Source organism: Crocuta crocuta, unplaced genomic scaffold (assembly GCF_008692635.1).
Source record: "Crocuta crocuta isolate KB4526 unplaced genomic scaffold, BGI_CrCroc_1.0 scaffold30, whole genome shotgun sequence".
Taxonomy (NCBI): Eukaryota; Metazoa; Chordata; class Mammalia; order Carnivora; family Hyaenidae; genus Crocuta; species Crocuta crocuta.
This window is the reverse complement of record NW_027528345.1, coordinates 13,890,360-13,903,720: the sequence shown is the minus strand read 5'-3', so window position 1 is coordinate 13,903,720 and position 13,361 is coordinate 13,890,360. Positions and strand designations below refer to the sequence as shown.

The following is a 13,361-nucleotide window of genomic DNA, read 5'->3' as shown; positions in this document are numbered from 1 at the left end:
CTCAAAAGAGCGCCCGGAGCCACCTGATTCCAGTTCACATGCCTTCCTCAGCTTGACTCCCAGCACTGCCACCGTGTCAGGAGACTGAGGCAGCTCTCCTGGGGAGGCTGCGGGCTCCCTGCTGGAGAGCAAGCCCCCCAAGCTGCTCTTGATTTCCACGACGAAGCACCTGGCCAGAAATGAGAGACAGGGAATAGGGGTGCCCAGCTTTATAAAGCCCTTAAGCTCCGAGGGCAGCCTCGACCTGATCCAGACCCTGTTCCCCCAACTCCATGTCCCCCTGGAGCCAGAAGGAAACACACAAGAGGCCGAGACGTCAGGTGGTAAACAGCGTTCCAGGTCCATTTATTGAGCTTTGCAAGAGGAGGCATCCACGGGCTGGGCCGCTCCCCACAGCCTGTTGCCATCTCGGCTGTTATAAATAATCCTGGCACTAAGTGCCCTGTTACACCGAGTGGAAGTTGTTCTTACAGTGTGAAACCTGAGCCTGTGGGTCAGGGGAGGAGGGGATGATGGGGGACAGGAGAGAGAGATGGGGAGCCGTCACCCCGAGGCTCCGCGAGTACACCCCCGAGCTGGTGATGGATGAATTTCTGGCGCAGCGGATGGCATTTCAAGTGAAATGTTTATAGGAAGCGAGTGTGATTTAAACAACGTCTTGGCCGATAAACACCAGGCAGCTGGGGGGAGAGGGCACGGCGAGGGCTAGAAGAATCAAAGGCCCGGAGGCCCCCAGTGTTAAGTAGCTGTCTGAAGCTCTGCTCAAACACACACACCAGCTTTGGTCTTAACATGTTTTTAAGAGCTGGTTATGATTTCCTTGAGGGCGGCTCAGATTAAGACTAGAGTAGAGCCCCCAGCTGAGCGCCTTCAATAACTGTCCATCACATCCTCTTTAAAGACAGCAGCCTCCTCCCCTCGGCTCAGGGAGCCTGGGACCGGGGCGGGCTGCCAGGCTGCCCAGCCTGTCAGCCCTGGGCCATCTGCCCTTGAACGGGTGCTGCCCCTGGGTGGGGGGGGGCTGTGCCGGGGCAGATCCTGGGGGCAGGAATCAAGCCCCGCTCTCAGAGAGCTCTCAGTCGTCCAGGAAAGAGAAAACACACAACCTAGAAAAAAAGAGACAAAGTGAATAGAGCGAAAGGACGGAAGCCGAGGCAGAGACAATGCTCACCAAATCCAGAACCTTTGTTGCCGTGTCCACTGCTGCCACCTGGTCCGAGCCACTTGCCTCTCGCGTGGACTGGTGCCGGAACCTTTCCACAAGCCCCCTGTATCTTCTCCTGCCCTGTGCAAACCATTCCCAGTACAAAAGGCAGAAGGCCATAACTTGTCCCAGCATGTCTTTCCTCCCGGCTTCCTTAAGACTGAATGAAGATCAAAGTCCTTAAGACAGCGTTTAAGCTCCTGCATCATCATCTCATCCCTCAGTGCCGCTGTCATCCTCCCCCACTGTCCTTGCGCACGCCCCTCCAGGTACCCTGGCCTCCAGGTTCCACACGCTTGCTCGGCATGCACCTGCCCCAGGACCTTTGCCACAGCTGCTCCCTATGCTTGGAATACCCTTATTTATAATATCTGTGGGGCTTATTTACCCCTTCACCTCTAAGTCCTTGTTCAAATCTATGTTCTCAATGAGAGCCTGCTGCCTACCATGTTTGAAATTGCAGACCTCTCTACCATCCTGGTTTTTTAGATGTTTATTTATTTAAACATTTTTTTAATGTTTATTTATTTTTGAGAAAGAGGGACATAGAGTGCGAGCAGGGGAGGGGTAGAAAGAGATGGAGACACAGAATCCGAAGCAGGCTCCAGGCTCTGAGTTGTCAGCTCAAACCCATGAACTGCGAGATCATGACCTGGGCTGAAGTCCTACGCTTAACCGACTGAGCCACCCAGGTGCCCCTCATGTTTATTTATTTTTGAGAGCAAGCATGTGTCAGAGAGTGAGAGCTGGCGAGGAGGGGAAGAGGGCGAGCAGGTGAGGGGCAGGAGAAGAGGGGAACAGAGGATCTGAAGTGGGATTTGTGCTGATAGCAGAGAGCCCAATGTGGGGCTCGAACTCTCAAACTGCAAGATCGTGACCTGAGCCAAAGTCGGACACCTAACCCACTGAGCCACCCAGGTACCTCTGGCCCCTGGACTTCTCCACCATCCTGACCCCTCCTCCCTTGATCTGTTTTTTCCTATACCCCTTATCACTTTCTAATATACAATATAGTTTACCTATTTAATAAATATATTGTTTATTATCTTATCTGTCTCTNTCCACGAACCATGAGATCATGACCTGAGCCAAAGTTGGACACTTAACCAACTGAGCCACCCAGGCGCCCCCAGGCAGGGTTCTTTCTCTGTTTTGTTCACTGATGCATACCAAGGACGTGCAATAGTGCTCAATAATAATTGCTTAGTGAGTAAATATGAAGGATGGGGTGAACCAGGGGAGGGTTTGAAGAGGAAGACAGGGGGACGCCATCCTAGGTGTGGGGTTAACGTGTGCCTTATCTCACTACAGGCCATGTGTGAGGATCTGGAAATCAAGGCGACGGGCACAAGTGCAAGGTTGGGCCAGCGCATCACCAAAAACGGGGGAGATTCAGTTGCCGAAGGGACCGGCCTGGGTTTCCCCCCTGCTGGAAGTCTTGGCTTTAGGTTGGGATTTCCTCAACTCCACGGCCAAAGTGTAATTTGGGTGAATAACACCAAAGGGATGTGCCAAGCAGGCGTGGCCTGGTTGGAAATGAGGGCTAGACCAGGAATTCAGAGGCCTTCAAGGTGGGGAGAGGGTGGCAGACTGGGTGTGGGGGGCGGGTGAGGGAACCAAGTCATCTTGTCCGGATGATCTACGTCCACTGAGGGCAAAAGGAAAGGTCCTGGGCTGCACCTAAAGTAGAAGGAAGTGGAGCGAGGCATCAAGAAAGACTTGCCGACCGTGTGACAGGTGGGAGAGGGAAGGTGTGGAGCCTTGTGTGCTGGGAACCCTGAGCAGGCCGGGCTGATGCCGAGGACCCTCTGGGCCATCGAGGCCACGGGATGGCAGTGGGGAAGGCCAGAGCCTTGAGCAGCGCCCTGCCTCTGCCTGTCCCCAGCCTGCCCTGCCACTTGCAAGGCTTCTGAGCTCCTAGGGAGTGCAGCCAGCTCCCTGGCGTGCGAGGAGAGACTGACAGTATTTGGTACCCCGGGCGCCACCAGTCGACATGCTCAGCTCTGTGGTAACTTCAGGGGTAGAAAATATCTTCAGAGACCCATACGAGAGAGTGGGTGGTGTGGTGATAAAGGGAGAGACGACCCAGGTGGTCTGGGAGTCCCGAGGATGGGAGGGAGGCTTAGTTGTCACCGTATCACTTTTGGTGCCTTTTGAGTTTTCAACCCTGTGCATGTATTTCCTATTCAAAAAACATAAAATAATTACAATCGGACAAAAGAGCCACAGTAATGACGAAGCATAGATCCAGAAAAGTGGGAGCCTAATGCCTGCGACTGCTACCCTGAGCACCCTGACCCGGCCCTCCTGGCCCCTGTGCACCCTCCTCCTCATCGGGGATCTCCATTCTCTAGAGGTCCAGAGAGGGGTGTGCCTCGTCCGATGTCACACAGCATTTAGACGCTAGCAAGGGGCTGCAGCCAGGTGTCCAGAATCTGGAAAGTTGGCAGGGTCAGCTTTCTCTCCTGGTCTTCAATGGTCAGTTCTCCCCCATGACCTGTCCATGTTGTTTGCAGGGCTGTGTATATGCTACAAATCACCCTTCAAAGAGACATCCTTTTTTTTTTAACGTGTTTTTTTTTAAGCTTATTGATCTCTGAGAGAGAAAGAGACAGACAGAACACAAGTGGGGGAGGGGCAGAGAGAGAGGGAGACATAGAATCCAAAGCAGGCTCCAGGCTCTGAGGTGTCAGCACAGAGCATGACCCAGGGCTCGAACTCACAAACTGCAAGATCATGACCTGAGCCGAAGTCAAATGCTTAACCAACTGAGCCATCCAGATGCCCCGCAAAGAGGCATCTTAAAAGGTGCATGGTCTTTATGGTCTTAAATGCCATCTTTCTCAGAGGGTCGCGTCTTTACGGAGCTCTCCTGTTTCCTGCTCCCCTCCATGTGTATCTAATTGTTTATTCCCTCCCTTCCTGTCTCCCTCCTCTCCACCTCTCTCGACCACCAAAGTGGCTCTCCACTGCCATCTGGCCCTGCCCCTGACAAGACATGTGACCTTGAGCAAGTCATTTAACCTTTCTGTGCCTCTATTCCTTCATCTATAATCATGGATCGTGACCTTCGTCCCACGGCGCTTTGTTTCATCCATTTGTACAACAAGCATGTATTTTGTGCCAGGTGCTGAACCCAGCCCTGAGGATCACACGAGGCAATGTGTGTGGAATTAGTACAGACACACAGGGAGTCATTGCCAAGGCCTCCTTCCTTGGATGTTTTGCTGGGCTGGACCCTCTACCTCCTCATCTACAGCCCTTGGAAGACTTTCTTCAGTCTACTCCCAATCTCCCTGCTTCTAACACCGCTCCTGACATCCTTCTCTGGAGAAAGTGTCAGGGGCTTCAGAAATAGCCTCTTTCCCAGGCATTTCCACTGGACTAGATCACTTTGCCTGAAGGAAGGAAAACTGCTGAAATTCGCCTGTCTGGAACAGGGGTCTTTAGTCTAGAACTTGAGGAGTGTCCACCTCTCTTGACCTCGCAGGGCCCCATCCCTGCTCATGTCCTGGTCGGCTCATTTCCCTCCCTTCCGGAGCCTCACCCCACCTTGGGGACTGGCACAGAGGCTGAGACTCGGGAACTGGAAACCCTCACATATGCCTCCCTCTAAATCTAACCTGAGCTGTGGATGAAAGCTGGTCCCTTCTTTAAAACAACCACCACAACCTCAGAGCATAATAGAGAGCTTGTTTCAGATAGAGGAAAGAAGTTTCCAGAGCTCTTGGAGGGAGGCTGTCCCCACTCCCAGCCTGGCCATTGAAGATCAGTTGAGTATGACGGGGAGGGAGGGATGTTTGTAGAAAAGATGCGCCGAGGGGCGCTTGGGTGGCTTAGTTGGTTAAGCTTCCGACTTCAGCTCAGGTCATGATCTCGTGGTTCCGTGGGTTCTAGCCCCACATCGGGCTCTGTGCTGACAGCTCAGAGCCTGGAACCTGCTTGGGATTCTGTGTTTCCCTCTCTCTGCCCCTGCCCTGCTCATGCTCTGTCTCTCTCTATCTCAAAAATAAATAAACATTTAAAAATTGAAAAGAAAAGATGCAGAGCTTCGACCTTGGTCATGACAGAATCCCAAGTCAAGTCAAAGCGATGACGAGGGACAGTGGGGAAGGAGGGAGACACAACCTGTTTGTTGGGGAACAGGCTTAAGGCTGAGTGGAACCACTCAGCTCTCCCGGAGGCAGGAGGAAGCAGATGATCTAAGGTTGCAAAGGATTCGGGGATCCCATAATGTTGCAGGGACTGTGGAGAAACCAGGGACAGGTCAGCTCCTCTGTGTCTAGAACACAACCCCCAGGACAGGGACAAGGTTCTCTCGAAACTGCACGAAGCCTCATGCTGGGCACTGGAAAATCTGACTGAAGAGAACAAGTCCTTCCCCGGAAGACGGTGCCAGCCCCGCGCTCGGGAAAGGACAGCGGCTTTTAGAGTCCCGGCAAAAAATGATTCCAGGCTGTGGAACCCGGAAGTACTCCTTCATGTACAAGGTCAGTTCTGCCTACCACAGCCTGCTTTGATCTCACTGCAGTGTGGAGTGCTGCCCACCCCCAGAAGACTAGCTGAGCAAGGAATGAGGGCCTTGCTTTCAGGTCTGGTCTGTGGGCCACGGGAGGCAAAAGAAGTTGGCCAAACTTTTGGGCACCTGTCTCAGCCCCTGGGGAGCCCCGTGGCACGTGGAGAGGTTATTCTCTGGAGCTGCACATGCCGTGAGGATGCACGAAGAAGGGCAGAGGGCAAGGGGGGTGGAGTGGCCAGAAGAGGAGGGGCTCCTGGAACCCCTCCTGGCTGTGGGTGAGGGGGCTGCTTGGGATGGTCAGGCCCCTTCCCCCGGCCCAGGACAGACTGCAAGCGTCTGGAAGGCAGGAGACGGTCCTGCATCATTTAGGCAGCCCCGGGGCCCAGCATAGTGCAGATATTCAAAATCCATGTGTTGACTGAATAAATGAGCAGAGAGGCCAAAAGCTAGTCCAGCCAGCAGCTGGAGTCAGCCTTGGATCCGGGCTCCCCCCTGTTTGGGCCTCAGTTTCTCCACGTGTAATGTGAGGGGGCTGCACTAGCTTATCTCTAAGGTTCCCGACAACCTGTTTGATTGCTCTCCTCTTTTTTCCAAATTCTCTCCCTGTGCATATCCTCTCCTTCCCCCCGCAAACCCTTCTCTCCCACATACCCCCATTCTCTGCACCCCTGCTCAGTGCCTCTCTTCACCGGCGCCAGCCAACTTGCTCCGGTTTCCCCCTTTACAGGTGTTTCTCTTTCTGCTTCTGGCCATGCCTCCCAGCAGGCCCCCGGCCCCCTCCCTGGAGCCGCGTGTTGGGGTTCTCCGCCCCACCAATCGCTGGTTCTAGCGCCCCCTTCAGCGCCCTTAGACTCCATGGTGGGAGCTGGGAGGAGGGGAGGGTCCCAGAGCAGCCTGGGGCCTGCCCAGGTCCCCCGCCCGCAGTGGTGCCGAAGCGCGCCCTCGCCCCTCGCTAATGCGATCTGGAGAGACCCGGCGGGCGGCGGGCAGTCTGGGCTGAGCGTCCCGGGCGGCGCTGATGGATGGTCCCCTGACAGTAATCGCGGAATGAGGACGCCCTGGCGACGCTCTCGCCCCGAGGCCCGGCTGTTTGGCGAGTCCGGGAGTCCCTCCTCCACGGCGCGGCCCCCAACCCACTCGGCTTTGGGGAGGCCTGAGGCCTCCGGGTCAGGGCTGAGGTGGGGTCTTTTCCTGCCCTCTCTCCCTCGGAGACCTCGGTTTCCGTTATGAAATCATCCTGGGGTCCTCCGCTGCAACTGTGATTCCGACCAAGCTACTCACTCGTCTCCAGCCTCAGTTTCTCCTTCTGCTTAATGGGAAATTAAGGTCTTTCTGCGCCTGGATGGAGAATGTTAACAGCCAAGGAGAAGATAATGGAGGAAAATTACCCTCTCCCTTAAGTTGAAATTGATTTTCACTTTTAGTTCCCAGTGCTTAGAATAATGTGGGCTCATGTACCACGCTGAATGAGAGCTGGGTGGATATCCACACACAGAACATATGTTTATGCACGTACACGTGTCATAATGTTCTGGGGGTGTCTAATAAATAGATCTGAAAGTAAGAGATGGCAGTCAGCGTTGCTTAGATGTGTTTAAAGAGCGGCCGAGCAGCACGGATATTTCTCCAGGGAGGTGACCCTTCCTCCACTCTACTGAGGCCCACCCACTTACCTAAGCCCCATTCCCCACCCTGTCTAGGGTTCCCCCTTCCATCCAGGGCTAGGCTGACTCAGGGCTGCGAGGAGAGAGGATCCTTCTTGGGAAATGTCCCCGGACAATTTCCCAGCCCCCTCACCCACTTCCGGGTGACACAGTTCTAAGTCCTTTCCGCTCCTCCACCCCAAGGGGTCCCCCAAGGGGGGGGGGCTGGCCCTGCAGAGGGGCCAGGGGCAAGGATCCAGAACCAATTACAATTCTGAGAGCACACCCAGATGCCTCCTCACTCCCTTTTAACCTTTCTCTCTCGTCAGAAACCAAATTGAGTTAGTCTTGAGTTTTGATTTAATTCCCGAAATGGAGTCATAATCGGTTTAGTGTCCTTTTTCCCAAGTCCTGGGTACTGAAGTGTGCGTGGGGGGTGGGGGAGTTAATGAGAGAGTTGCTCCGTGGCCTGTGGAGAACCCTCACACACACTCGGCCTCCCGACAACCCCAAACACCACGAGTGCCACTGGTGGTATAATGGTGCTGGTGATGACCATGGTGATGATGGAGATGCTGGCTACTATTTATTGGGCGCCTACTGTGTGCCAGTACTGAGATGGTCCCTGTACATGCATCTCTCCCAATGACCTTCTGAGTAGGTACCATGAACGTTTCCAATTTACAGATGTAGAAACTGAGACTTTGGTCCATTTAAGTAGCTTACGCTGCATCTACAGCTATTCATTGAACAGCCGAGCCCCAGTGGAAAACCAGACAGTCTGTGCTCCTCGCCACTCAGCTGGGTCACCCTGGGAAGACAGCACATTCTACAAGCCCCAGCTCCCTCATTTGCATAACACAAACAATAAATAGAGATAATAATATACTCCTTTCATAGGGTGGTTCTGGTGATTAAATGAGATAGGCATTCACTGCCTTCAGGGTAAGTATTTAATTGCTTAAGTGCCCTCAACACTGGGGTGGATGGACTAGGGCAAAGGAAGGGGTGCGATGCTGCGGGGGGAGGTGACTGTTTATTGTAAATTGTTCACGCTGATAATAATGGCCGGAACTTGAGAACGTGCTGGGCACAGGAAACCCTACCAGGAAAAGATTGCTCCGCCTGTTTCACAGATGAAGAAACTGAGTTTCAGATAAGTGAAGTAAATGGCCTAAAGCCAACCGGTTAATAAATGGCAAAGGGGAGCTTACATTCAAAGAGTGGGCCCTTGGACTCCCAAGCCTGCTGCCCCCGCTGACCCCAGGGGTCACCAGAAACTGGCCTCCCCTGGGGGCGGTCGGGGAAGTGGCCAACCACACCGGTCACACCCTCTCCCACCTGCCACCCAATTTTCTCCAGGTGAGCAATGTTTCCTTAAAGGAATAGGAAAAAAGTAAATAGAGAAGGAGTGGAGACATGTTCTCCCTCCCCCAAAGCCAATGGGGAGCCTCCCTTCCCTCCCTCTCCTCACTCCCTTGATCCCTCTGTGCTCAAGTTTATGGCCATTAAATAGAAGAGGAGAAAGTTTGAGCCAGGCATGAAATATTTATCAGTTAATTACAATATGCAGATTCTGTTCCTGGGGGTGATTTATCTTTTTGGAAATATAGGAAAAGATCCTGGAAACTTGTATCCTAATTGCTTGGCCTATTATTGTAGCAACCAGGTAGAAATTCCATTTACTATGGAACTACAAATTCTCCTACTCGCTGCCTCCACCTCTGTCACTGGTGATCTGGGGCCGGATGCTTCTCTGAGGAGAGAGGGGCCTTTACGAGGTCAATCTGTCCATCCCCCTGTGTCCTCTTGAGGTGGCCCTTTTCAAAATCCTAGTGATGGTAGGAAATGAAAAAGATGAGAGTCTCTAAAATTCTGAGGTGTCTAGGGGCGCCTGGGTGGCTCAGTTGGTTAGGTGTCCAACTTCGGCTCGGGTCACAATCTCACAGTTCGGGGGTTCAAGCCCCGCATCAGGCTCTGTGCTGATGGCTCAGAGCCTGGAGCCAGCTTTGGGTTCTGTGTCTCCCTTTCTCTCTGACCCTCCCTGGCTCACTCTCTCTCAAAAATAAATAAACTTTAAGAAATTAAAAATAAATAGATAAAATAAAATTCTGAGGTGTTCAGAGAAGCCAATCCTAGGTGGCACCTTCCCCCACTGAGGTAATGCGGGCTGAGGCTGAGAGAATGCCCACACTCGGAAGAGCTCTCAGCTGGCAGCCTCTCACCTCCCATATTATCTCCTAGGGCACACACCTCAACCCCAGGCTGCACATTAGCATCACCGGAAGAGTTTTTCCAACCAGATGCTTGGGCACAACTCCAGACCAGACAAATTAGAATCTCTGAAGGGGGGACCCAGGCACCAGTATTTTTTAAAGCTCCCCTGTGGACTCCAATGGGCAGCGACAGATGAGAGCCTTGAGGGCTAACAGGAGAGTATGGCTCCCTGGTGAGGGGGGCCTGCTCAGCCCACAGGACTATGTACATTTTTACCCCTCCCTTTCAGGTGGTGGAGGGGACAACCCTTTAGCTTTTATTGGAGTCGGAGGAGCATCCTTTATTCTCCTTACAAGCAGCTTCTAATATTAATAACTACCATTTATCAAGCCCCTGCTGAATGCTCGGATCTATGCAAATAAAATTTAATCTGATCTACACAACAATTCTGTGAGGTCAGTGGGTATGTCCATTTTATGGATGGCTCAGAGAGGTCCAGTCATCTGCCTCGGGTTTTACAAAGCGGCAAGTGACAGCTCTGGGATTTGAATTCAGAGCCTGTGCTTTAACGGGGCCGCACAGCCTCCCAGATTCTCAGTGCCAGAAGGGCTTCGAAGCTAGTATGGGAAGGGCCCTGGGGACCATCTTGGGGAAGGGAAAGGCAAGAGAGGCAAGAAGGGGGCGTGTGGTTGGAGCTCGGAGGGCTGTGGGGGGAGGGGTCGGAGTGTGTGGGGATGACAGGAGGGACCAGGAGGAAGGTGTGGCGAGGGAAGGGGGCAGTGGCAGCGGAGAAAACAGAAAACGGGAACAAGGGGGTCAGGAGCGGGGAGCTGGCAGTCTGAACGTGGGGAAAGGTGAGTAGTGCCCACCGAGGACTTGGTAGCCAGAGAGGGGGAGGGACCTCGTGTCAGAGGAGGGGTCTTTGTGAGGCAGCGATGAGGAATGCCCGCCATGAATACTAAGGGCAAGAAGAAGAGAAAGGGCCAGAGGGGGCTGGGTGATGTTTAGCGGCTGGGGTGATTAATGGGGGTGAACGGAGGGTGAAACTCAAACCCTTCGAACGGAGATGGTGGGGAATGGTGGTCCAAGAACAACAGCACACTGTTTCATCGAGAAAGCCAATGTCCAGAGGAGGGGCTGGTGGGGAAGACGCCAGGCGCAGTCGCTCCTTCCCTTTTTCCCAAGGTCTCTTTATTCGCCATCAAACAGTAAATTAAAATATGCTCGCCAACTCCCAGGGACTCTCTAGATGGGCTCCCTACCTGCCTCCTGGCTTGGGAGACCGAGGATGCCGGAGTGGCTGGGGGACCGAGCAGCTGAGGTCTGGGATGGCAGTTGGGATGCCCCCAAGGCCTGCTCCACTGGGGCATGGAATGGCCATAGGTCGGCTGGGCCACAGGATCCCTCTGGACCAGGCACTGAGAGAGTCGTGGGGTATGGATCCCCCCATGTCCTCGGAAAGGTGGCGGTGTTCTCAGGGCAAAGTTCTTAGAGCAGTCACAGCCTGAGGGACGCGCTGCCTCCATGAGGCAGAGTTGGGGGAAGGCGGAGGGAGGACCCCGGGCTTGGGGTGTTGACCTGGGTTTGAGGCCTAGAGGTAAAAGTCTGGGGAAATCGGAGGTGTGAACCCCTCCTCCTTCATTTTCTACCTTCTGCCTTTCTCTAGATGCGACTCTGGGAGCTGCCTCCGCCACCCCCTCACCACCCCCCCCCCCGAAGTCAGCATTCTCAGAGGGCAGGGAAGGAGAGAAGAGGGGGTGAAGGGAATAGTGCAGGGAGAGGTGAGCTGCAGGCAGGGGTTTGGATGGAAATTATCTCACAGGATACAATTTTCTCCCTCTCTGGGCCCTTACAGATGTGAAACAGCTGGGAGATCCCACTCCCCCACCCCCAAATGTCCAAGAGCATGAAGTATCTTGAAGCCTTTGCCGCCTCAAGGGAGCGGGGCAGGAGGAGAGGGAGGCCAGGAAGAGGAGCCGGGTGTGTATGCAGGGGTCTCCAGGGGGCTGAGGGAGCCCAGCATCACTTGGGTTATTGCACTTGGGTGTCCGCAACCAGGCCTCACCCTCCCCTCCCGTTCCCCCACCACCACCACCACCATCTCCACATGGAGCTTGGCCAACCTGCTTCTCCCATTGGAGTCTCACTCACAGCCTCCACGCTACCTTTCTAGGAGGCAAGCCTACAAAGCACTTTGAAATCTGAAGTCATTGGGTAGGTGGTGGTGCACAGAGTGCAAAGCCTCTGTGAGGTGCCACCTGAGCCGACTGGTAATGAGGCAACCATTCCACAGAGGGGCCGAGTTCAAGGGCCGCCTTCCAGAGGACCAGGCCTCAGTTTGCTGGCTCTGAGGGCAGCGGCTAACAGAGGGCTGCCCTGTGCTTCACAGACGAGAAGGAAATAAATGAGCCCACTGGAGAGCAATGGCCACAATCAACAGTCTTAATTATGAATTAATAATTCATAATTATTCCAGACTTGCAGATAAGCACAAGCCCGCTGAAATTATTTCCCAGGGAGGAATTCAGTTGGAGAGGGGGGACGGAGACTTCATTGCAGCCATTACTTCTAGAGGCCCTTAAGTTCACTCCTCTGCTTTCCACCCAGAATACGAAAGAGATTTAGGAGCTTCCTCGGCAGATTCCCCCTCACAGCTAACCACCCCTCCACCCTCAAGCTTCTAAACATAGGGCCACACTTCCTCCCTGTTCTTCCTGAGGCCAGAGGGTCATCCCAGCCAAAGCGACCTCAGAACCTGGACTCAGGATTTCTGGGGTCCCTCTGTCCCCTGCTGCCTGTTGTGCTTTTGATATAAAGATGGGTGTCCCATCTTTCTGGCTCTTCTCCCTCTCTCTCCTTCCTTCTCGTGGGGATTGCCTAGGAGCCCTCATGAGGCCTTCCAGTTCTAGGTGGGAAGAGAAACAGGGAGCACCCCTTCTAGTTTGGATACTGTTGGCTCCAGGGTCTGGGTTTGAGGGGCTGACTCTGACCTCCTGAGACGACATCTACATGGCATCAGTCTTGGTGGTGGGGCCTAACCAGGACCTAGGAGGCATGTCCCCCACCAGACCCAGCTCTCTGCCGCTCTCCTTTCCAACACCCATAATCCCAAATTCCCACTTTTTAAATCTCTTAAAGGAACCTCAGAGGGCCACTCAGACCCTTGCAGCTCCAGATCTCCTCTCTCTAGGGGAATCTAAGAAGGAGGATTCTTGTTCCTCCAAAAATGCCTTGCCTTAGACCACAAAGGGGCCTTATCTTCTGGCCATTCGGAGATCCTTAACCACCATCTCTGCTGTGGAAACCACCTTCTTCAAAATTCTATAAGGAAGAAGGAGCAGGTGGCCGCTGGCCAAGAGGATCTGGCATTAGAAAGAGTTTCCAATCCCAAATCTATGATGTTCCCATCAGCCTCAGCGGTTGCATCATATCCGCACGTGAGGCTCCATTTCAGGATGAAGGGAGTGGGCACAAGCGGACCTAAAGGACTCTTTTCCAAACCCGTGGGTACAAGGATGTGCTTGAAAACCTGCTCCCGGCCAAGGTGGATGGTCAGCGAAGCGCACCCACTGGATACCCTGCCATGGGGACCACACGTCCACCCTCCACTCCAAGCTCCTTCCCTGGCCCCACTTTTGGTCTCAAGAGGGGGATCAGTTAGGCGTGATCCAAATTACCCAGATAATTAATTGTGGAAGCACGGCTTGCGTTCTCTTAAAACGCCACTCCTCTGGCCTCCAGAGATCATTAAATCCCTTCCCTAGCTCCTCCTATTCTC

The 13,361-nt window shown here is 53.8% G+C and overlaps 1 long non-coding RNA gene across 1 annotated transcript in view; it reads right to left on the bottom strand.

Annotated features, from left to right (window-relative positions):
- Positions 1-324: 324 nt before the first annotated feature.
- Positions 325-13,361, bottom strand: part of LOC144222920 (uncharacterized) — a 33,277-nt gene continuing 20,240 nt past the window's right edge. Inside the window, exon 2 of the long non-coding RNA XR_013332502.1 lies at positions 325-1,106. This is a non-coding gene — a long non-coding RNA (uncharacterized LOC144222920). The remainder of the gene's footprint in view (positions 1,107-13,361) is intronic.